Source organism: Uranotaenia lowii, chromosome 3 (assembly GCF_029784155.1).
Source record: "Uranotaenia lowii strain MFRU-FL chromosome 3, ASM2978415v1, whole genome shotgun sequence".
Lineage (NCBI taxonomy): Eukaryota > Metazoa > Arthropoda > Insecta > Diptera > Culicidae > Uranotaenia > Uranotaenia lowii.
This window is the reverse complement of record NC_073693.1, coordinates 257,849,117-257,872,687: the sequence shown is the minus strand read 5'-3', so window position 1 is coordinate 257,872,687 and position 23,571 is coordinate 257,849,117. Positions and strand designations below refer to the sequence as shown.

The window sequence follows — 23,571 nt, the reverse complement described above, 5'->3', positions numbered from 1 at the left end:
TTTCTTTAAACTGTTTGAAAGAAGAGTGGGGTCTCAAATTCTAAACAAACCATTTCTCGTGCTCTAATTCTTATCCATGTAAAGTTTGGTATGGGAGCCTCCCTACTCCCTTCTTATATCTCCGATGAAAGAATGGAGGGGTTTAAAATAATCATATAACCAACTCTCGTGCTCATATGCTCTCCCATGCCAGATTTGGTTCCATTTGCTTTATAAATTCTCAAGTTATGCAAAAAAATTATAAAGGAGCTCCTTTCCTATCTCCCCATTGAAAGAAGAAACTGGTACCAAATATCGCTAGAAACCTTTTTTAGTCTCAAATACCTTTTTTAGTCTCAATTACCGTCCCATGCCAAATTCGGTTCCATTTGCATGATCAGTTCTCGAGTTATTAAGACTTGTAAATTTTATTTGATAGACCCTCTCTCCACTTCCAGTGAGAAGGAGGGGTCCCAAACTATTAAAGAAACCTACTCAGGTCTCAATAGCTTCTACTTGCCAAGTTTCACGTAAATCGATTCAATAGTTTTCGAGTCTATAGGGAACAGACAGACATACAGACAGACAAACAGACACACCGACAGACAGACAGACAGACAAACAGACAGACAAACAGACAGACAGACAGACGGACAGAAATTCATTTTTATATATTAACATAGATGAGAACCATCCTTCATTAAAAAAGGAAGTGTCTATTAATCCAATATATTATCTAATTTTCTAAAACAATATTTGTCAATTCAATTAATCATGTTTAATTATGTCAAAACGCTTATGTTTATCAATATTTAACAAAAATTCATCGAAAATTTTACATATTATAGTTTATTTTGTATGGGTGCCCCCTTTTTTTGAATTCGGATGAATTTCAAGTATTATAGAGAGCATTTCTGGTCTTAAAAACGGCTACACACTAAATTTCATGTTGATCGGTTCTGTAGGGTATTGTTCGAATTGTGTCTTATTTCTATGAATTTTGCATTTTACCGGAAATATTTCACATTGTGTCATATTTTTAGGAACTTTGTATGGGAGACCCCTCCTCTCTTAATTTGAAGTATTATAGAAACTATTCTCGGTCTTCAGAATGGATACACATCGAATTTCACGTTGTTTGGCTCAGTAGTTTGTTCAAATTGTGTCATATTTTTATTGACTTTGTATGGGAGCCCCCCCTCCTTTAAGTCGGAACTTTTTGAAAGTATTTTAGAAACCACCTCCGACCTCAAAAACTCTAACATATCAAATTTCAAATTGATCGGTTCAAAAGTATTTGTGTTTACAGGGAGCAGACAGACAGACAGACAAACATTCATTTTAATAAATATACACTGAGGTTTTTTTACGCGGTTTTCAATGACGCGGATTTTCGAATTAACACGATTTTTTTTACACGGATTTCACGAATTAACACGGTTTTTGAGAAAAAATATTCTAAGACTTTTTCAAAGGAAAACACTTAGAATCTTTTTGTAGTTGGGGAAATCTTAACTCTGAGACTAAGAACGTGATACATGAAATCTTAAACCTGAGACCTGAGGCTTGAGACCTGAGACCTGAGACCTGAGACCTGAGACCTGAGACCTGAGACCTGAGACCTAAGACCTGAGACCTGAGACCTGAGACCTGAGACCTGAGGCTTGAGACCTGAGACATGAGACCTGAGACATGAGACTTGAGACCTGAAATATGAGACCTGAGATCTGAGACACGAGACATGAGAGCTGAGACATGAGACCTGAGAATTGAGACCTGAAATATGAGACTCGAGACATGAAACCTGAGACATAAGACATGAGACATGTGACATGAAACATGAGACATGAGGCATGAGACATGAGACATGAGACATGAGACATGAGACATGAGACATGAGACATGAGACATGAGACATGAGACATGAGACATGAGACATGAGGCATGAGACATGAGACATGAGACATGAGACATGAGACATGAGACATGAGACATGAGACATGAGACATGAGACATGAGACATGAGACATGAGACATGAGACATGAGACATGAGACATGAGACATGAGACATGAGACATGAGACATGAGACATGAGACATGAGACATGAGAAATGAGACATGAGACATGAGACATGAGACATGAGACATGAGACATGAGACATGAGACATGAGACATGAGACATGAGACATGAGACATGAGACATGAGACATGAGACATGAGACATGAGACATGAGGCATGAGACATGAGACATGAGACATGAGACATGAGACATGAGACATGAGACATGAGACATGAGACATGAGACATGAGACATGAGACATGAGACATGAGACATGAGACATGAGACATGAGTCATGAGACCTGAGACCTGAGCCATGAGACATGACATGAGACCTGAGACATGAGACATGAGATGATCTGAATTCCACACTGTCAAATAGGCCTCACTATATTCTACTATTCTATTTGTCTAATTGATTTTATTTTTTTATCTTAAAAATAAATGATCATTGTACGCAAATTTTTAAATAATCATGGTTCCTACGCGTTTTTTTTTTTGTAACGTGATTTTTTTTACGCGGATTTTTAAATTAAAATGGATTTTTTACGAGGATTTTCGAATTATGAAGTTTTTTTTACGCGGATTTTTAAATTAACAAGATTTTTTTACGCGGATTTTTGAATTAACAAGATTTTTTTACGCGGATTTTCGAATTAACGCGGTTTTTTTAAGCGAATTTTCGAATGACCGCGGTTCTTTTACGCGGATTTTTTTTTACGCGGTACGAAACCCCCGCGTAAAAAAACCTCAGTGTATATAGATTTCTTAAAAGAATTTGAATCGCATATTTAATAACAATAAAATGTTGGGTATGAATTAGCGATTATTCTTTAATCTAATTCTGCAATGCACTGAATGAATAGAATTTTTTTATGAGGTATTTAAAACTTCAATTGATGAGTAGGTCTTGAATGAAATTTTATTAATTGTATCTTGAATAAGTTTTCTTTATCTTCTTTGATTTTTATTTTAAAATTTTGTATGTAGACTGTACATTTGATGATTGAATTCTGAATGCTTTTAGAGAAGAATAAATGAATCCAGTTTTCAATTGATAATTTCTCCCAATTTTGTTTAATTGGTTTAAATTTAACTTGATATTTTCAATTTATAGTGAGAATTAAAAACTTGTAACGTAGATTCCAAGCAAATGAATCATAAAAACGGAATTTCGGCTTCATAAAAGTGAAAGCTTTGATCCGTTTCAAAGCCAGTAATACTTTGAGTTGAATCAGCTTATGAAATGATCATTGATTAAAACGGTACTTTCAGACGCCATTTAAAGCTTATTTACAATTTTTCATGTTAAAGGTCATTAATTAGTTTTTTAAAACTATTTTATTTGGAAAGCTGATAAAATTTCAATGCATTTTGATGCGCTATTTTATAATTTTCGTTGAAAAATAACAGAGTTATGTAGCTTTGGAAAATGGTTATTTTTTATTTACAAAAAAATCTAACCGAGTCTTACTCGAAAAATAAAAATGTTAAAAATCTGAAAAAATACAGGTGTTTTGAAGTCGTAAAAATGAGCCAAATTTCAATTTTGGAGAAAATCTGAAAACCCCGGCGCAAACCCGTCAGATAATAAAAAAAACCCATATTGCATTAGTTAGAAAAGTCAGATAGAATCAGCATTTTTCATTCCCATGTAAGCGAAAAATAATGCAATAAAAACATAGACATTTTTCAAGGGCCAATCCAAATTCCTCCACAGGCTGATCGAACTACCTAACCTGCCTCAGTTTAAATTATATTATCTTTTCCAGGCATTTTAAGGCCCTGTTCATTGCCTGAGGTCTTTAAGTTTTTGTGTCAGAACAATTTGCGATTGTTTTTCGAGGTGAAACTGAAATCAATCTGCCAATGCAGTGTGCTAAAAATCTTCGATTTGCAAACGGTTGACCATTAACTTTTTGCTTTCCTCGAGAATGGATCGGTCGAAACAACGAAAAAAACGGCGTTAACCTCCACGGGACTATCCTTCTAGCTTCATTGGGATGGAGGTTCTACAAATATTGATACCGCACTTCACTAGTCGGTGACCGCACAAAAAAACCAAGTCGTTGAAATGTTGCTTCAGATGAGTTTTTTCACCAATAGTGTCCCAGATTAAAAAAATACATATACATGAGAAAAAAACACAAAATTCAAAATTCAACTAATGAAAAAATTAAAAAAAAATAAATTTATAAGAGAGTTTTATGCATCTTGTAAATAAATCATCTACACAATTTTTGCTCGAATAATGTCAAATTAGAAGCTAGAATTAATTGTTCCCATCGTTTTAAGTGATCGATCCAAAGCCCAACAATTCTAGCCGCCCGAGAGCGATTCTATCGACAACGATTTAAATACTATCCGAACGCCAACAGATCGCTTCTGGCGCAGAACAGGTTTGACCAGATTCATCAATTGACCGGGGCCTGCCACTTAATATGTGTTAACGACAGCTTCAAGTCAGACCGATTCGCCTTTACAGTTTTGCGGGCTCTGCCTGGTAGGTGGTGCAGTTAGTTATGAGAATGTATATCCGAAATGTCCTCGCACTTATGTTTGTTAGATGGGCGGACGGAACGGAAATGCTGACATTCGTCGGTTGTAGCTGGAATATCTCATCGAGTGTGTAGATTTCAAGGTGTCGTCCGCGTCCCCCGGAGTTTGCGGAGTCAAAAAACCGCCAAATCATTTCCATTACCATTTGGTTGCGCTCGAATCAAAGCTGCATTTTGGAGGAGCTGGCTGTGTTTCGGTTAATTATGTTTTACAACGCGCTTTAGCTAATAACTGAAAGCTTAAACTCCAAACATAGATCGTTGCCAGCGTGATTTTTTTCTCGTTCTGTTAAATTGCTGCCGTGATGAATCATTAGAATGAGTCGAAATCACTTGGGATTGAAGGCAGCTGATTATGTCAGAGGTCGAAGGTTAATTCTTTATAAATTGAAATCGTTTTATTCAATCGATAATCAATCAAACTATTTTTTGTTATACGAAGTTGATGATATCTTTGAAGTATTTACGCAATGAAAAAACTTCTAAATATTGAAGTCATTTCATGACTTTGTACAATACTAAATAGGTTTTTTTTTAACAAAAATCAAATCACACCTTATGGAGCATCATTTACTGAACGTAAAACTATCAAAAACAATATTTACATTAACGATGGAGTCAATTTATAAAACATTTACATTGACGATGGAGTCAATTTATAGAACACATCTTAAAAAAATCGTTTCTCAGATACATGAACCTCGTCAACAACTATGATTACAGAATTTATATAGCAAGACTTGCATGGCATGTTATAACTGTTACTTTTCAATTGAATGATAAACAATCACTTTTTAATTGTTTATGGACCCTGTCATGATCATAACGATACTCACAGCGTAGTTATGTTTGAAATTACCCTGCTTAACCGTACTATACTGACTCTGAGTCCAGGACATTTCAATAATGTTAGAATCATGTGATGTATAAGTTGCATTGCAGTTAAGTAAAATGAGTTTGCTAGGACAAATTTCTCATGACTGCGGGATTTTTCACGTAAAGTAAGATTTTGTTACATTACATCGATTCCACGTGTATTCTGTAATAACTACTTTACTTCGCTAGCGCATGAATTTCACGTGAAGTCTAAGTGGATTCAATTTTTTTTTTCATTTTTCTCTTGCGTGTAGTTGTAAATTCGTATTGGAAAAGGGAATTATCAGCCAGTTGATTTTGTTAGCTGGTTGTGAAAGAAAGAAAATATTTCAATCGTTCTCCTTCTTCCCCAGGAGTGAAGGACGATTTTATTGGATATACATAGCTTGATCTTCTGGTAAGTGATAATGATGCTTAATTATAATTATTTATTTTTTGTTTTCCATCTTTTGGTAATTAGCAATCGCTCTGGATGCGGTGCTTGAAACCTATTATTTACTACTGAATAATCAGATAATATTTATAAATCTGAGCTGATAAATAATTTATTTAATTGAAACATCAAAACCAATGGAAATAAATTAAATTTTAATTATATTTGAGGTACTTATATGTTATATCACATAAAGAACCGCGAAAACATACAACGAGAAATTTCAGAAATTCGTCGTGCCATATTCTAACATAAAATGGGTTTAAATTTCTGATTTCAAATTTTTGAGTTAATCTGATGGCGTATTTGATTTTTTAAGTATAATTTTATAATGAAATTGAAAATTTGAATGAAATTGTGCTCAGTGTAACGAAAATCGTGAAGCCCAAATCAATAAGTTTCACAATATGTTGAAATTCGATGGTATAATACTTAAACTGGTCATTTTAACTGTCTCTTCATAATAAATTCTTTACTGTCGATTGGAAATGGATGTGATTTAACAGAAAAGCATTTTTGAAAATCAAAATTTGCTAAATCTCATGAAAATATAGCTATAAAATTAATTTATACGGACTGAATGGATCGATGGATGAAGCTATTTTACAAAGAGATGTCACCACCAGCATGTAGAGCTAGCTGTCAAACCTCATGTCAAAGAAAACGAATCGTGTAACATTTCATAAGGGCGAAACCAGAAGTTGGCTCCAATCGAGAAAAATGTGTTTGAGATCTCGATATATTTTGGCAAATCCTTTTCAAAAATCAAACACTATTCGTTAAACTATTACTCAATATTCAACTATTGTTTGTTGATTATTCAAAATAGTGCAGTTTTTCAGTAAGTGTGTGATATTTGAACGTTTTGCCCTATCTTGTTTTTTTCTATTCCTGTTCTAAGTTTCCCCCAACTGATCGGTCGTTTTGTATCCGTTTTGCAAATATATACTTCTTTTGTTCCTACTCGAAAAGCTTATAATATGCGATTTAATGTTGAGGTGATTTAGAGTAAAAAAGATAGCAAGTCTTTTGTGTTTAGCTTAGCTTAGCTTAGTTGACTACTCATATCCACCTTAAATCATTGAACTTGAAGTGCTTATATATGATCTTTCATTTAAAGCTTCATATAACATATTTGATTAGACTTTCTTCAACTTACTCACTTCAAATTCAGTGATCGCTGACGTGGCTAAGCAGAACAAGTTCTACCTCGACAATGGTTGCTTCTCCGAGATTGATCGAGGCCATCAATTTTGTTCAAGGGCCAAAAGAATGGTGCTTGGGACTAGCAGTTCATTCACAATGCACAAAATTCATGCTCTCCCTTTGAAAATGATCAATAACGGCGCCGGCCACGTCCTAGTAGTCAGTGAGGGATGAAGGAATGATAGTTAGTAGGATACTTCCCAGGATCAATTAACAACCTTTTGTCCCTTTATATTCCAAAGATAATTTTTTTTTGAAAAATTCAGGAACAAAGGTAAGTCAATATAACCAACCATAGAAACCGTCTATACGTCTACGAATCTATATTTAAATATCCAAGAAAAGGATTTAGTAAGTAGGGGAAAGGTTATAACTCAGGATCCATTTTGATGAATGGTGTAATAGAGTTTTCCTACACCTCCTATGCTCTTAGATTTTTCTTAAGGAAACTCCTATTTCAAACTTTGGGGCAGTGATACAAAGTTTAAAAGTAAAGTGAAAAATGTGTTCGAATTTTCCTTTAACTAGCTTGTTTTCCTTATTCTTGTTCCTGATGCACTGATGTTCTTTCAAAAGCGACCCCTTAGTTTGAAATACTTCTATCAAACTTCGAAGAATATTTATAAGGAGATATTTTAAATATTAAAGTTTTGTTAATGGATGAATTGATTCTCTTTTTTTGTTCCTTTTAATTTTTAATTTGTTAAGTAGGTTGTGATAACTGAAAAAGATCGGTTCTGGAAACTCATTAGGGCAATACAACTCTTTGCCTCTGTTTGATTTTGCAATTGCACGGAGAAAACAAATCAACCAAAAAATTTCAAAGTATGTACACAAATGAGATTCTCACTCTTATGTAGCTTATTAAGGTTCACGTTCAACAGCAGGATAGCAAGTCTTTTGTGTTTATGTTGTAAATTTATTGATTTGAAATTAAAGAATCTGAGTACAAAAAATCTAATTTACTAGTTTTTTTTTATGGCTAGACTTTCCATTTCAAGATTCTAATATTTTGTTACTCTTTATACATACATAGTTCCAATACGATCAACCCAAAAATCTGACTTGTTACTGCACCGCCTTGTGTTAGCAGTGCTAACTTAGCACCAATCAATTTGTTTGAAAATACGACAGATGGCATAATTTTTTCCCTCTATCAGTAAAATATTTTAGAAGGCCCTTTAATTTATCCTAGGCCCTATTTATCCTTATCAATAAACAGTTTTTTATTACGATTTTAGCAAAATGAGTTATATTTGTAGCAAAACATCCATTTTTGAGGTTATTTTGACTTGACCAGACCAAAAAAATTATAATCCGAATTTCTAAAAATCGGCTAAGTAGTTTTGATTTTATTTGCAAAACAGTAATCCGTATTTATGACCTTAACAGACTAATAGCACAGAGAACGTGTGTAAAAATTCCAACTTCCGTTTTGAAACAATTTTTGTTTTTTTTTTTTTTTTGCTGAGCCACCAGATGTCTTCAATCACACCAAAGAGAACTGTGAAAACCAAAACAGAGAAAAATTGAAAAAGTTTTATTCAGTTTAACACAGGTCGTATGAGCTACTTAGCATGTTTCAAGAAAATCGCTGTTGAAGTTTCGTATTTCTTTAAAACTTTCTAGAAGAACCAAATTTTCAAATAATGGGATGCGAAAGTGATTTTTGGAAGTAATCCCTTTTTAAGATGTCTAGAATCTGCCGGGTGAGACTGATCGTCAAGAATGTTCCTATTCGACTGGACATAGCCGATGCGTTCTCTCAATCCAATAAGTGATCAAAAACTTATTAAAAAGCTGTTAGTAATTTTGACTGCCTCAGTAATATGTACAAAAATAAAGGAAGTGAAATTTTGTCCATTCAAAAATACCTCTCTTTGCATTAATCTAGCAAAAAAACTGATCCGTCTATTAAAATTTTAGCGAAACGTTGGTTCAATTATTCATACGCCTTTTCGAAAACTGGTCACTTTGAACGTTGATTTGTAACTTTTGAATGACACAATAGATGGCACTGTTTCAAGCAGGGACGGGATTATGTCATAGTCATGAGCCAAAAATTGCGACTCGTGATCTATTTTTTTCCTCACATGTCGTTAGTTTAGAATTTTTTCGAAATGAAAGCATGCTATGAATGATTATTTTGGTAAAGAAAGATTTTTCCATTATGTCATTGATCATTGAGATCTCCAATATTTCGGTCATGACATGACGGTTAAAACTGGTCATGACATAGATCATCAGTGCAATTTTTTGCTGCTTCGTTTGCCAAGCTTATTTTCAATATGCTATAGTATGACAAACGCTAACTAGCAATAGTATTAAAATATGAAAATAGAGATATGTAAGTGTTTGCTGCGGCTTTTTTAAAGATTCCATTTGATTCCCAAATTTCATTCATTGCTCACTCTTCTCATACTTGACATTTATTTATTTATCTCACGTGAATACGAATGTTATTTTCATTCACATGATAGGAATATTTCTGTCATGACATGATCCATGACTGATCATATTTTCTTGGGTATAGTGATCCAAAATAAATTTCGCCGTCCATATGAATGAATGAAAATTTTCAAGCCTGGTTTCAAGTCAGATTTTAATGTATTTATCCGAACAAAGCATTTGAAATTTCACATACTTATTTGAAGATTTTTTGTTCGAGCTTGTACGTCTGTTCTCTGTGCTAAGCTAATAGTCCTTTTTTTGGTGGGTGACTTCAAAATCCAAAATGAGGGATTATATAGTTCTCATTTTAAGAAAAGTCAACAAATTTTATGAATCTAGCTTCAATCGTTCCTCAGATATTGCATCGAGAACGTACAGTTCGGGTGATAAAGACCCTAACAGCATTGGAAGGTTAAACACATTAAATAACACAGTAATCGGAAAACTATGAGTTTGGTTTTGCTCACCAGTTGTTTACCGAGCTTTTAGGTCCAGGGATCGAGTCCCACTACCCTAAATTTCTAGCTTAAGGAAATTATGTATGTCTTTGGACTTGAAATGAACACAAATACCACAAAATGTAATGTAAACTTTACAAAGTAGAAAATTTCTCTACGGAGTATCAAAAAATTGTAAAAACTCAACGGAATATAAACGGATACGCTGGTCATGCAGTCTCTGTGCAGGATGAAAATTCCGTACAAAAAGAAATACAGTCTCTGTAATTGGAACATAATAGGAGCGTATCGATAGGCAGTTCGGAGCAAGGTTGCCGAAATCACAGAAAAATCTGTAATTTTACAGAATTTCCAGCAAATTTTCATCACTGAATCTGTGTCACAGAACACAGAATTATGAAAAATTCACAGATTTCACAGATTTTTGAATTTTGAATGGATTTCCAAAATTATGATTTTTTAGTCAATATAAAATTTAGATTTTTTTTACTTTCAATTAAAAATGTATTATAAGATATATATTTTAATTGATTTTGCCAAACATAAATATAAAAAAGACTCTATTTATCGTGAATTTCCTATGAAAATAAAGGAAAAAGCAACACAGAAAACCATCACAGATTTTTTGGGGCAAATCACAGAAATTCAGAATTTTTTTCTCAAAAATCACAGAATTTTTTTCGGAAACCTTGGTTCGGAGGCGTACTAAAGCTTAGTGTATTTAAAAATCGGACAGTTAACAGTTCGTTTAATCGAAATACTTTCTAAGAAGGTAATCTTGAAAAAAGTTTGAACATTTCATGAAAAAGTTTGAACAAAATAATTTGTCGTTTTTTGTAAGCAAAAAATCTACTTTATTCTTGGTATCTCGCATCGGCCGGCGCACACTTTTTTCACTCATGATATAGATATGCGCATTTAGCCCGCCCGGTATCGGAAATTGGCAATTTGGACTACATGTATTATTAAATTATTTTCACAAAAAAATTGAGAGACTTTAACAGGAAAATTACTCTAACGTATACCAAATAGATGTCCGCTCATGTGCATACAGTTTCAGACTCCTATCTATAGGAATATGGGAGAAAATGAGTATTCTCTTTAGCATGTGCATTTAGCCCGCCTCTTCCCCACAGTTTGATCGGTGAAAATTACCGGCTTTAGAAGAATAATTATCGAACATTTGGCATAAAAAAAATTAACATACATATGTTCTCTACAAAAAATGAACGGACGTAGGGTAAGTATTGTGGTATTTCGGCAACATATAATGTGCCCCTATACAGATTATTTAATGAAACTCATTTGTCTCATAGACAATTGCCGTACTCCGTGAGGAGAAGTCCTAAATTTAAAAAGTCAGTGAAAATCACTACCGGTTCCGGTGTTTCCGTTAAACGGAGTCCCTAGGAAACATCCGAGATGATGTTCTATAAGCTTATTTTAATAACATCAAATATTAAATCATTCAGATTGTGTCTTTCGATAGACCCCTTCGACAGCTAAACAAAACTGCTAACCTCTTATTCTTTTATGTTCTCCGATCCGTTACAGTTCACAAGACCGAATCTCCTCTATGAACGAGCAGCGTATAAAAAGTGACCGAGGCGGAAATTACAAGAGTAAGTTGACTGAATCAATTTTGATGAACCTCTATCTGAGACGCCAGCCTAAAACTAGCCAGAGCTTCAAGCTTTGATTTGTTCGCCAAAGAAATGTTTTCCTCAGCGCAGCACGCAAGATGTTACCTTGGCTCTTCTACCCTAGCTTATAACCATATGCACCCGCCATGTGTTGGCTAGTCGCAGCTACTAAGTTGCCGAGAATGGCATTCGGATCTAATAATATTGTGCTAAGCATTATCGAGACGCGAGGTCACACACAACCCGGGTGGAAACTGGTTTTTGCTTTCACTTTTCAACTCTTAAACGCCACTTCCATCCAAGACGATCGCAAAACACGGAACTAGGGAAGTGTCTCATGTTGCGCCCCAGTGCTTTCAGCTCTAGCTCTGGCTGGCTGGCTGGTGCTTCTTTAATGAAGCGACCCTGACTTATATCATCCGTGTACGGTAATTAATTAACATTATTTTTTTTTGGATTTTGGAGCCGACCGATTAATTTTGCCGTTTTGACACCGCAGAGTGGAGTTTTGATTGAATTTCAAATTAGTTTAACAAAGAGAAGAGACTATGGGGCTCAGTTGGGTGGGTTTCTGAACTTGAAATTTGGTGTTCATGACAATCAGTCAGTAGGTAGCTAATTGAGGGTTCTGAACTTTTTCTTCGTATAGAACACTGGTGCACCGCGCGTCGTAATTATAACGGAACTCATTGAATAATCATCGGGTGAGTGCCATTGACCTTCAAATCGTTCGGTTTGAGTTCAATACATTGGTGCAAGTCATTCCACACCAGGAAGAATTTTCCGATGACTTAGTCGTTACTTCATTCGCCAGGGTCAACTTGTGCGAGCGAAAACTAAAATCAGATAACTCGTCAAAATGCTTCACATGTCAAAAAACAATCTTTTCTATTCTGTAACTTTATATTATTCCGGGTTAGTTAGAATCATTTTTTTAAATTTTTTAAATAAATAAGCTACACGTTATGAATAAGGGGGCATCCATAAATTACGTAACGCTCTTAAGGGGAGAGAGGGTGAGCTTAATTGTTACGAATAGTGACATAGGGGGGAGGGGGGGATGCTCAACGTTACGTAACGATTTCTTCCTCTCACAAAATGTCAGTCTGCTCGAAGCTATTTTGTAGATATGCCAATTACTGGCTATTTATGTTTAGCCAATTTTGCCACAGCTTGAATCGCTTAACGCTCCAAATTTCATCATATTTCATGCTGGTTTGTATTAGTCCTTACGATCTGTGCTGCATATCAGGGAAAAAATAATCAGCATAAAATAAAAAAGCTGACGATCAATAAGTTTGAACATCATTTTAGAGTCTAAGGCGCACAGTGGGGCAGACCTGACCAATCGATGGTCAAAACCTTATAACTTTGTCAAATCAAATCCTACTGGTTAAAAGTCTTCTGAAAAGTTGTTCTTCTGACAAAAATCTTTAATTTGATGAATTTTTTTCATCTTGATGTTTTGAAATTAGATCTAGATTACTTTATTTAGCTGATTTTCCTTATAAACTTGGAAGCTACTCAGTCGATCGGCGCAAAAATTTTCATGTAAGGGTTTTTAGAACCGTTAAAAAGTTAAATGATGTTTTAAGATCCCTTTCCTCGCAAGAATGGGGGTTCCCATACAAATGTTACATGAATATATGCACATCTCTTGGATCAATCCATCAACGGTTGCAGTGATACCAAAAGTTTGGACTTAGTCTCTTCCATGTCCTGAGCGGAAGGATAGCATAGCTTTATTCCTGCTGATTTTTTTTGTACGAAGGATACAGATCGATTCCTCTCTTCTTGGCTTGAGATCTAAATGCTTGATATTGGTGTCTGGTTAAATCCAGATCCAAAATCAAGGCTAAAGCTTCATTAGGAGTGTAAAGCTTAATTCCTCCAAGACTAGATTGCTCTAAAGAACAATTCGCTCGAGAAAATGTTGGAAGAAATATTACCTTCATATGATTGGCTTCTGCTGTTTTCCTTCTGAACTCTAATTCATTTCTGTCGCCATTGCAAGCTACTGTGTTGGAACAGATCTACGCAATCCAGTGATTTTCTACGTTTTGAACGATTTGAAGAATCTTGAACATTTACTGAAGGTCTTCCTCCTGAAGAATCAATGATTGTATTGTAGGGCTTTTTTTTATATAAAAATAATTGAGAATTTAATATTAACCTTCACTGATAGCTTTGTCCAAACTTATTTTAGTTTGAAGCCAAAGATTATTTTTTCGCGAAAAAGAATTATCTGTACGGTAACAGCCTTTCCATTTTTGTTGTATTTTGGAGCTTTCTATTGTTTTTTTCTCAAAGATTTTTTTTCTTTCACAGTCTATAATTACAGATTGTTCAATTTTTTTCCAGAACGTAGGTTTTTCTATTATTCCAGCCCTTGTGACTGCTCTCATTGGGCATTTCAAAAATGTCTCATCTCCGGAACATTTTGAACCAAACCTCGGGGAAGAAACTTCAGGAAAAAATCAACCAAACTTAAAACTTGTAAACCAATAAAAAAAACACGTACACGATGTCAGAGCCAAGGTTGCCGAAATCACAGAAACATCTATAATTTCACAGAATTTTGAGCCAATTTCCATCACAGAATCTGTGTCACAGAACACAGAGTTTGAAAATATTCGCAGATATCACAGAATTTTTAAATTTAGGACGTTTTTTTTTTAAATTAAATTTTTTATGTCAATATAAATTTTGGATAAATAATTTTGAATTGGAAAATTATGATAAAATTCGTAATGTTAATTGGTTTTTCTTAATTAAAATGTAAAAAGACGCAATTCGACATGACTTTTGAAGGAAATTAATGGAAAAGCATAACAGAAATCCATCACAGAATTTTTGGGTAAAATCACAGAAAGTTAGAATTTTTTTTCGTCAAAACACAGAATTTTTTTCAGCAACCTTGGTCAGTAGACTGGCCCATATAAATAAAAATCCTTATATTCCACGCGCATTGCGAAAAAAATCACACATTCAATTGCAAATAACTCATCACAGTCAACTCGTATCGCGTCACAATCTTCTACAAACTTGTTTGTCATTGTTTGAACTACAATTCCTGAAATTCTGAGCTTTCTAGCATACTGAAAACATGTTTAGAACACAAAGAGTGGAAGTATGTCGATTTTTCATACATTTTGCCGAAAATCTCCATACAAATTTCAAGTCCTTTGCGCCAGCTCGTGCTTCTTCCAAATGACCTGAAACTTTCAGAAAGTCATTTTTTCACCTAAATGCACCAATCAATGGGGTGCCGCGTTGAATTTTTTTTTTTGTAAAAATCATCCCATACAAATTTGGGCCAGTCTATTGGTCAGAGCTCAGTAATAGAACAAATAAGTTCAGATGAATAAGTTATAAACTCATATTCGTACTCTATATAAGTAGCTAATGGATCAAGTAGGCTGTTGCTTAATTTGACAGCAATTAAACATGGTTCTTTTTTTTTTAATCCTAACATTCAGTGTGTAATTAATTTAGTTAACAGATACTAAACATCTGACCGAAAAGGATTTGAGAATGTTATAGAAAGTTTATATTCTAAAGAATCTTATCTGCTTGTCTGTAGATAAAAAAAAATTAAAATACCGAAAAAGTATTATAAAAATTATCCTATGAAGAAAAAAATAAATGAGCTAAATTTCAAATTAGATTGTGTTCAAGTTTTTCTGGCAAGAACATTTTCGAAAGCAATCCCAAAAGTACAAGAATTAGGTTAGCTTAGCTTAATTGTCTACTCACATCCACCTTTGATCATTGAATTCGAAATGCTTCATCACCATTTTCATTCGTATAAATTAACCAACGCAAGTTTGAGTTATTTTAAAATGTTTTCAATTTGGAAAATATCACTATAAAAAATAAAAATATTTCGAATTCCACGATCTCAGGCGTGGCTTAGAAGAACGAGTTCCACATCACCAATGGTTGCTATTCCGTGATTGACCGAGGCCATCAGTTTTGTTCAGAGGTCGAATGAATGGAACCTGGGATTGGCAACACATTCACAATGCTCAAACCTGATGCTCTCTCTTTTAACATCAATAACGGCGCCGGCCACGTCCTAGTAGTCAATGGATAGATTGGAAAAGGTAGGAAAGGATGAAAGATCAATTTTGTGCTTTAGGACCAAGGTTACCTCTGCATCCTAGCAAAACAATTTTATTTTAGAGGTTTGGTTTAAAGTATTTGATCGGGAGACACTTTTGACTAGTGTGACCAAAACTATTGTCACTACACTACTGAAACCTAAAAAAATCTGCCTTTATTTTGAAGTATTTAAAAGAAATTTATTTCTCAGATAGAATCAGTACATTTATGGATTAGATAAACTAGTAGAAAACGTGTTTAACCAATCACAAATGTTACTAAACCTTACTCTTTTGATTGAAAAATTACAAACGCTAAAAAAAAAGTATTAAATGGATTGATTTGGTTACTTCTGAATTGGTCGACTGTTAAATAATAAAAAGACCAAGAAGTTTCAACAATTTTAGCAAAAAAAAAGTTGATGCAAATAAATAGTGATTATTTGTAAAATTGTTTCCATAGACGGTTGCTTTTTGTAAGATAACGCTATCACATAAAAGTTTTTTTTCCTGATTTGCTTTAAAAAAAAACAACGGATAATGGAAGGAATTAGTCAATTTTTTATTTTATCATGTATTTTGGAAATTTCATCAATCCTAACCCAAATGTAGGAAAGACAAAGGACGCATAGGGTGATTTGCCAATCGTTGCACAGCTAAGCACATGATTTTGGTTTTTATGCTGTATTTTAGTCATTTCAATCGAATTCACTCGATTTTTTTTTGTCGATGCACTCATACAGGATTGGTCAACAAGATCCAAAAGTTCAAGTGTTTGAAAAAAGAGACATACAAATTTAAAAAATCATTTAAAACAGCTTGTCTGTGCCCAATAGTTGCACAGACAAATTTCATGTCGGTCATAATGTTGTCCGATTTTTTCCAATGGTTGCACATTTTGAAAATCAACCACCATGTGGTCGAAGAGGCTGATATTTGTTACGGAAGCTTATTATGAGAACTTCTTGTTCGAATGCAATCTTATTTGAAGACGGCCCTTTTTAGGGAGGGGGGGGGGGGGGGGGGCGCGGTGGTCTCCATATATATCGTCCAATGCACAATTGGAAAATTTGAACTCAAAATCTTAAAAAACACAAAGCCGTCGGTTTGAGTGTCTGGAATAGTTTTCTCAGAAACTCAAATCCATCTCTTTATTTAACCGAAGCCATTTGAATGGAGTGTTATTTGACATAATTTGCCCAGTGTTGAGCTTTTTTCTTTATATGTCCTACCAATATAAAATTTTATGTCTTTAAAATAGAATATAGGATAAACTGAAAGGTATTTGATACTTCATTTTAAAGTGCCTATTTACAGGTGAAAAGATTAGAGAACATGATCTGTTTTGCCCCCTTTTACCCCTATGAAGATATGATTTTATAAAAAAATTGTTTTAGGATTCACTTGTAAGTCTATCGATTTTTACATATTGAATATCAATTTAAAACTTGAAAATGCACACAACCACGCCCAAAGTTTCAGATCGTTCGACTGATTTATGCTCATAATATACAATTTTGTAAAAGAATTTATCTTTTCGAAAAGTTAATTGATTTAAATATCTTTTTCACGTAAGTGGGTTTATTTGTAATTAATGTAACCTCTGTAGCATTTCATCAATCTTCAGGAAACAATCACATCACATAGAGCTTTCCGGTTGAAAACCTGTTTTGGATCAAATTAGGTTTCACAAAGCTATGACTGTTTATTTTTCTGGATGATAGGATCGTTGTTTTCCTATTGTACAATAATCTGACAATATTATTTACAATATCAAGGGGATCGCTGTCGACATGAAATACAATTCTTTAAGATTTGTCGTCTCGAAATAAGAGAAATAGATTTTTCCAGGACAATTTTTAGATTCTTTGCATAAAATGTTGAGTAAATGGTCGGGATAAAGAATTTCAAAATAAATCTGATAAAAAAGCAGTCTCTCAAAGCCAATGCAGTTGAGTTGACTTAGACTTTTTTCAGACGATGCAAGTTGCCCGACTTTCATACATTCATAAGTTTTTTCAACGAGCCTAATAATTTCAAAACTTGAATTTTAAGATTCGACAGTAGAAAAAATAAACTTATGGATATATAAAGTGTCTTTGAATTATTGAATAAATTATTAAAAATCAACATTGAGTGCGAAAAATGTGAAAATTCTAAGTGGAAAATAATTAATTGGAGCACAGAAATTACTAAAATTACTAGTTAAACGTAAATATCCATTTATGCATGTGGTCAATGAATGTGTTCAATTTTGTATGACAATTTGTATGGAAGATGAACTTTTCGAATGTCCAAGAATTTCAAATAAGTTTGAAATGAAGTTTATTTTTAATCATTAATTTTGCCCATTCTTAAGATTATTTTTTTGCCAACATGAGAAGAAGCAAAGTATTTCATGAAAAAAGTTATAACCATTTCGAAAGCCAAAAAATATTTTAAAATCCAAAATTATGTTTTTTGAACTTTCAGTACATCTCTGATGGTTTTTGAATGAAAATTTTGATTTTTCCGTACAAGCCTCCTTACTAATTCAAACACGTTGTTGTAATTCAGGACTTAATCAATGTACAACAATGGGGCATGAGGAGATTGAACGGACCAATTGTTGCACGATCCGACATATTTTCTGGTTAAGTAAGGATCACAATGTTTTTCAAAATCATGGTGTTGAAATTGTCCAACAAAAATTTCGTATAGAAAACTGATACGAAAAATGTTTTGTTCTGACGTAAAACCTTATTTGCCGTAGAAGGAATGTTAAGGTTTTTGTTAACAATTAGCACGAAAACCGCGGGAAAAAAACAAGAAAAATTAAAACTGTCACAAGATACACATTTAACAGCAGAAAATATCTCAAAAGCCTCATTTTATCAGAAAAACATTCCGAATTACATGATTGAGTATTATTTTTGGGAAAAGTTAAAATATCATCTGAAATACTGACAATTAAAGTCATGCTGTGCAACAATGGGTTAGGGGACAACGATTGGCAAATCACCCTATTTTCCTTTTTTTTTATCTTATTGCGAAAGGGTGTTATAATAAACACCTTAGATCGTAAAATAATAATATTATAAAAATGCAGCCTTTAAATATAAAAAAATATATAATTTCTCAAATGATGTTTAATGAATGTAGACTAAATTTTTTTTATGTATTTTAATAGGTTTTTCTAAATTTGTTCAGTCTTATGAACAAAATCTTATCAATTGATGGAAAAAATCATCAATAAACTTGTTGGAAACACATTATGTGAACGTGGGACTGAAGGGGTAGGGGAAAGTCGGGCAAGACGGACACAGCGCGTAAAACGGACACTTTCAATATTTCGAGAATTACAATGTTTAGCACAAATCTAATGATGGGAATATGTTCGCCTAAGTGTATCAACGCTTTCGAGAACCTTTGTTTATTTATAGCAAGCAAGCTCCCATCATAGTAAAAAAAAAACAAACAAAAACTTTGAGGATCCATTATCTGATGTAATTTTCTCACCTCATTAAATAGTTCATAACTCGAAAAATTTTCGAAAATTTCAACCGTTTTCAAAGGTAGAGTGTTTATTGGGCTTCTGTCTAACCATCTGGAGGAAAATCAGAGAATTTCCGTCAAAGGGCTTGAACAGCAAACGTTACGAAAAAAAAGTTGCTAAGGCGGGTAAAACGGACACCTCAAGGTCGGGTAAAACGGACATATAAGTTTCTCCAGGTATTTTAAATTTTTCATCGGTTTGATTCTCCATACGCCTTCAAAAGATCTTGGCAAGAGCAATTGTCGGTCGAAAAGCACTCACCGTCTTGAACAGGCCATAAAAACTGTAAAAATAGGATCTCCGGTGAAGAAAGCGCCTATAAAATACGGAATTCCGAAACACACTGATTCGCTTCTGGACTTCGACCAGTTGGTTCCATTTTGGTTTGAAAACGTTTTCAAATACTTAACTCACAAAAATATCTACGTTTCCGAAATTCCGAACGAAATATTTCCTGCCTGCAAATATTTACGGTGTCAAAACCTCTAAAATTCATGTTTTTTTTTAATTATTATAACACATCATTTGAGAATTATAAATAATAACAAATGATAAATAAATTTGCAATGTACTTAGCTTTTGAACGTCCTTGGATTAACGGAGAAGCTGGACTTTAGTCTTTTTGAGTTGGTCCGGGAGGCGTAGCACCAGACCTTCTAAAAAACTAATTCCTCCGATTCGAACGCCAAAAATCTACTTTCTTTCTATTAAACTTTACGGAACATAGGACCACTATTAAGCTTTGTAAACGTTTAAACCGGATTTTGGCTAAAATATCCTGTTTTTTTCTAAATTTTCTGAAGCAAGGAATCAAAGAAAAAAAACGCGGCCGCTCCTGGGCACGGCTTACTGAGTCCTCCCTGCAATCCCAAAAGTACAAGAATTGTCCAAAAACATGTTTCACTAAAACGTGAATAACTTTTGAATTGGCAAAAAGTGGCAATTTTTTTTTGTTGGATTTAAGGTTTGTGTAAGAATGAGGGTGGGGTCTCGTCTGGTAACATGTTTTCCAGATGTCCGAATATTATGAAAATTCGAAATTTTTTAACGTTATTCGTTTGTGCTCGATTATTATTCTGAACACATCCATGCTTTTTTATTTTGGTTTTTTATGAAATACAATTTTAGAGCAGTATTGAAAATATTTTTTTTGTTTTTGCGATAAAATGCAACATCATCAAACTACAACTTCACCTACTTTAAAAATTGTATGAAACAACAAATTTTAAGATATGTTTGATAGATTTGTGATCGGTGTAATGTCCAGTTTCTAAAAAGCATAAATTTATGATGAATTTTCGAAATTTACAAAAAGAGGTTTTGTCTAGGCTTCATAGGTTCTGCCCCACTGTGAGACACAAACAGGGCAGATGTGTAATTCGATAGTGCAGATGTGGAATCTGGAACTTGTTGAGAATGCAATCAATTTTAACGTAAAATTTTTAAACACTCTCTGGTCGGTTCCGCCTGAAAGTACACTATAGTGCTTCCATAGAAAGTTTTAAAGAAAAATTTTGAATGGGAAATAGATTCTGCAGAAAATAATACACACAGTACGTTTTTACAAAAAAAATAGTAATAAACGACAACTTGGATCTCTGGTGATGGTGGCAATAAACACCGATAAGTCGGAATAAATTAAACGTCGTTGATAGCATAGCATTGGGTGACTACACACATCTTGCATTGGCTAATACACAAAGTACAACTTAATCATCAAAGCAAACACAAGATGCCAAAACGAGTATCTGGATTCAATATTCGTTTCAAGTGTTGGTTTTAAAAATAAGTTTAGTACAATAATGCACACCGCGACAAGTCATTGTAATCATAATGGGGATGATCTGATACAGCAAATAAAACTTTTCAGGTGCAGAGAACTCATACGATCCAGAGCGCTGTATTTAGAAAGGAAGGGGAAGGGATATTTATATGGGAAATCCTACTCGGCAAATAGGACTGAAAAAAAGAGTAAAAGCAATAAATTTTCAAAAAGAAACGATCTCACCAAATCCATTCAATGGTATAGAAGGTTTAGGCCGGAGCTGTTTCCCAATCCTTCCTAATTGGAGCCAACTGGAACGGGTTGCAACCAAATATTTTTCAAAATATCTGTCGCCTACAAGCAACGCGCATCGCAGCAATCTTAAAAAGAACTGCATTTTTTCGCCCATTGCGGAATTTCCCTTTTCTCTTGCTGTGGCCTAATAATTGGGCTGCGCCGCTGCATTGCTGTTTTTCCAAATTCTTCAGATGTCTTTTAAAACAATATTTCCTGACTTCACCAGCAGTGGACCACTGGGAACATTTTTATATCGGAAAGTACGCTTGAAAATTTAATCGATACTGCGTAAACGCAAATCAGATCACACCGGTAGCCATTTTTCTTTACTATTAAGCACTATTTTTTGAATCGCAATTAATATATCTCGGGAAACTGCTTTCCAAACTTCACCCATCATTACACTTAACATCAACGTTATCCTTTCTAATCTTCATGCACAATTTCACGGTTTTTTTTGGCAATTTACAGTATTTTTTTTGACAAATATTCACGGAGCACGGAATAAATTAAACGTCGTTTATAAATACAAATTGGAAGGATTTGCCGTTATTTGAACACTAAAACATACAGTCGAAATCTTCATAATCCACATTATGTAAAATTTATTTTTCGAGTCTTCGTAAATCAAAATTTTAAAACATGCATGGAGGGAGGAGGGTATATTTCAGCGTTACGTAATTTTCATAGAGGGGGTAAGTCGCAGTGTTACGATTTGTGACATAAGGGGGCAAGGGGTCTAAAAAGTGCATTTTAGCATTACGTAACTTATGGATGCCGCCTAATCGCATTTCTAAAAAAAATATGAATCATATTTCAAAAGCGGAAATTTAATACTTTCAACGCTTACTATTCTCAACTTATTATGCTGACCGAACGTCACTTCGTGCTTCTGCTTACTATTTGTGATTTAATAAAATGTTCGAAAAATATTTCGAATTTTTCTTTCAATATACTCCTTGTACATTATATTATGTTCAATTTTATCATCTTGATAAGGAAAAAGATCGATTACAAATTTTGAATATCGTTTTTGACGATGTAATAATGCGCACACGCATTTATTTTATAAAAAATATTGAGAATGCATTAAAACAGGACCGTTAACTAGATAAATGGCGATTAGCGAATTCGTGTTTAATCTTAGTTAATGGCCCTAAGAAGCTCTTCTTTGCTCCAAATGTGATTGCGTAGTTAGAAGCAACACATATTAGCACTGTTGAGATTATTTGATCTCGTTAATAATGAATTAAACTAGTTACAGATTTCACGGTTTCCAAAAAAAAATCCAATGATCTCTCCATTCATTGAACTTGAAACGGTTTCACCTTAGTCCAACAATCACCAGACGTCCCCGCGCAATAATGGCGGAGTGAAATAAATTTTACGTTGTAACACTCTGTTGACAGACCATAATCCGTTTTATGTGCGGCGGGATTTTTTTTTATTAAGTGCCTTTCACGAGCATCTTTTTCAATCGTTCTTAACGCTTCGCCGAGGAAAACATAAAACCTTCATTCTCACTCTTTCAACCGTAGTCGCTTCTGGTTTTTTTTGGTCGCTACTAGGTAAAGCACTTTGCGTACTTGAGCCTTCTCTCAACACGGCTTTCTCAGCAAATACATAAAAGACATCTTATGATTCCTGCGTACGACCACGTATTTCAAAGGGTTACGCATACGACCGCGCTACTTTTTGTCCATTTCTGATCCATAATCTTTTTGATCTCTGTCTCCCCCCACAGAAGACATCGAGGCAACAGATCCTTCAACGATGACGACGACTTCACTGATGGCTGGCGGTCCATCTATATCACCCAGCTCTACCGGGAGTAACGGTGAAAACTCCGGGGCTCCAGCTATGCTCGGAATTAATCACTCAACTGCTGCCGGCGGTTTCACCGGAACCGGTGTTTTCCAGTCGTCACCCTTGATCAGCCCTTCGACTGGCCTGTCGCCATACAGTCTTGGCAGTCCTCATCACCACAGCAATTCGTCAATGCTGAGCCAACCGTATGGGACGGAAGCGAGCGGTTTTGGGCCAATTTATCATCACCACCATCATCATCATCACCATGGCCATGGAGCGCTCCACTCTGCCCATCATCCCGGATCGTACGTCAGCTCATTCGATAAATATGAAAAGTACAAAATGGCACCAACGACCCCACCACACCATTCTAGTCACTCGGTAACGGCGGCTGCC

The 23,571-nt window shown here is 34.5% G+C and overlaps 1 pseudogene; it reads left to right on the top strand.

Moving 5' to 3' along the window:
- LOC129753330 (T-box transcription factor TBX2-B-like) overlaps positions 1-23,571 on the top strand; it is a 96,910-nt pseudogene that overhangs the window by 57,120 nt on the left and 16,219 nt on the right.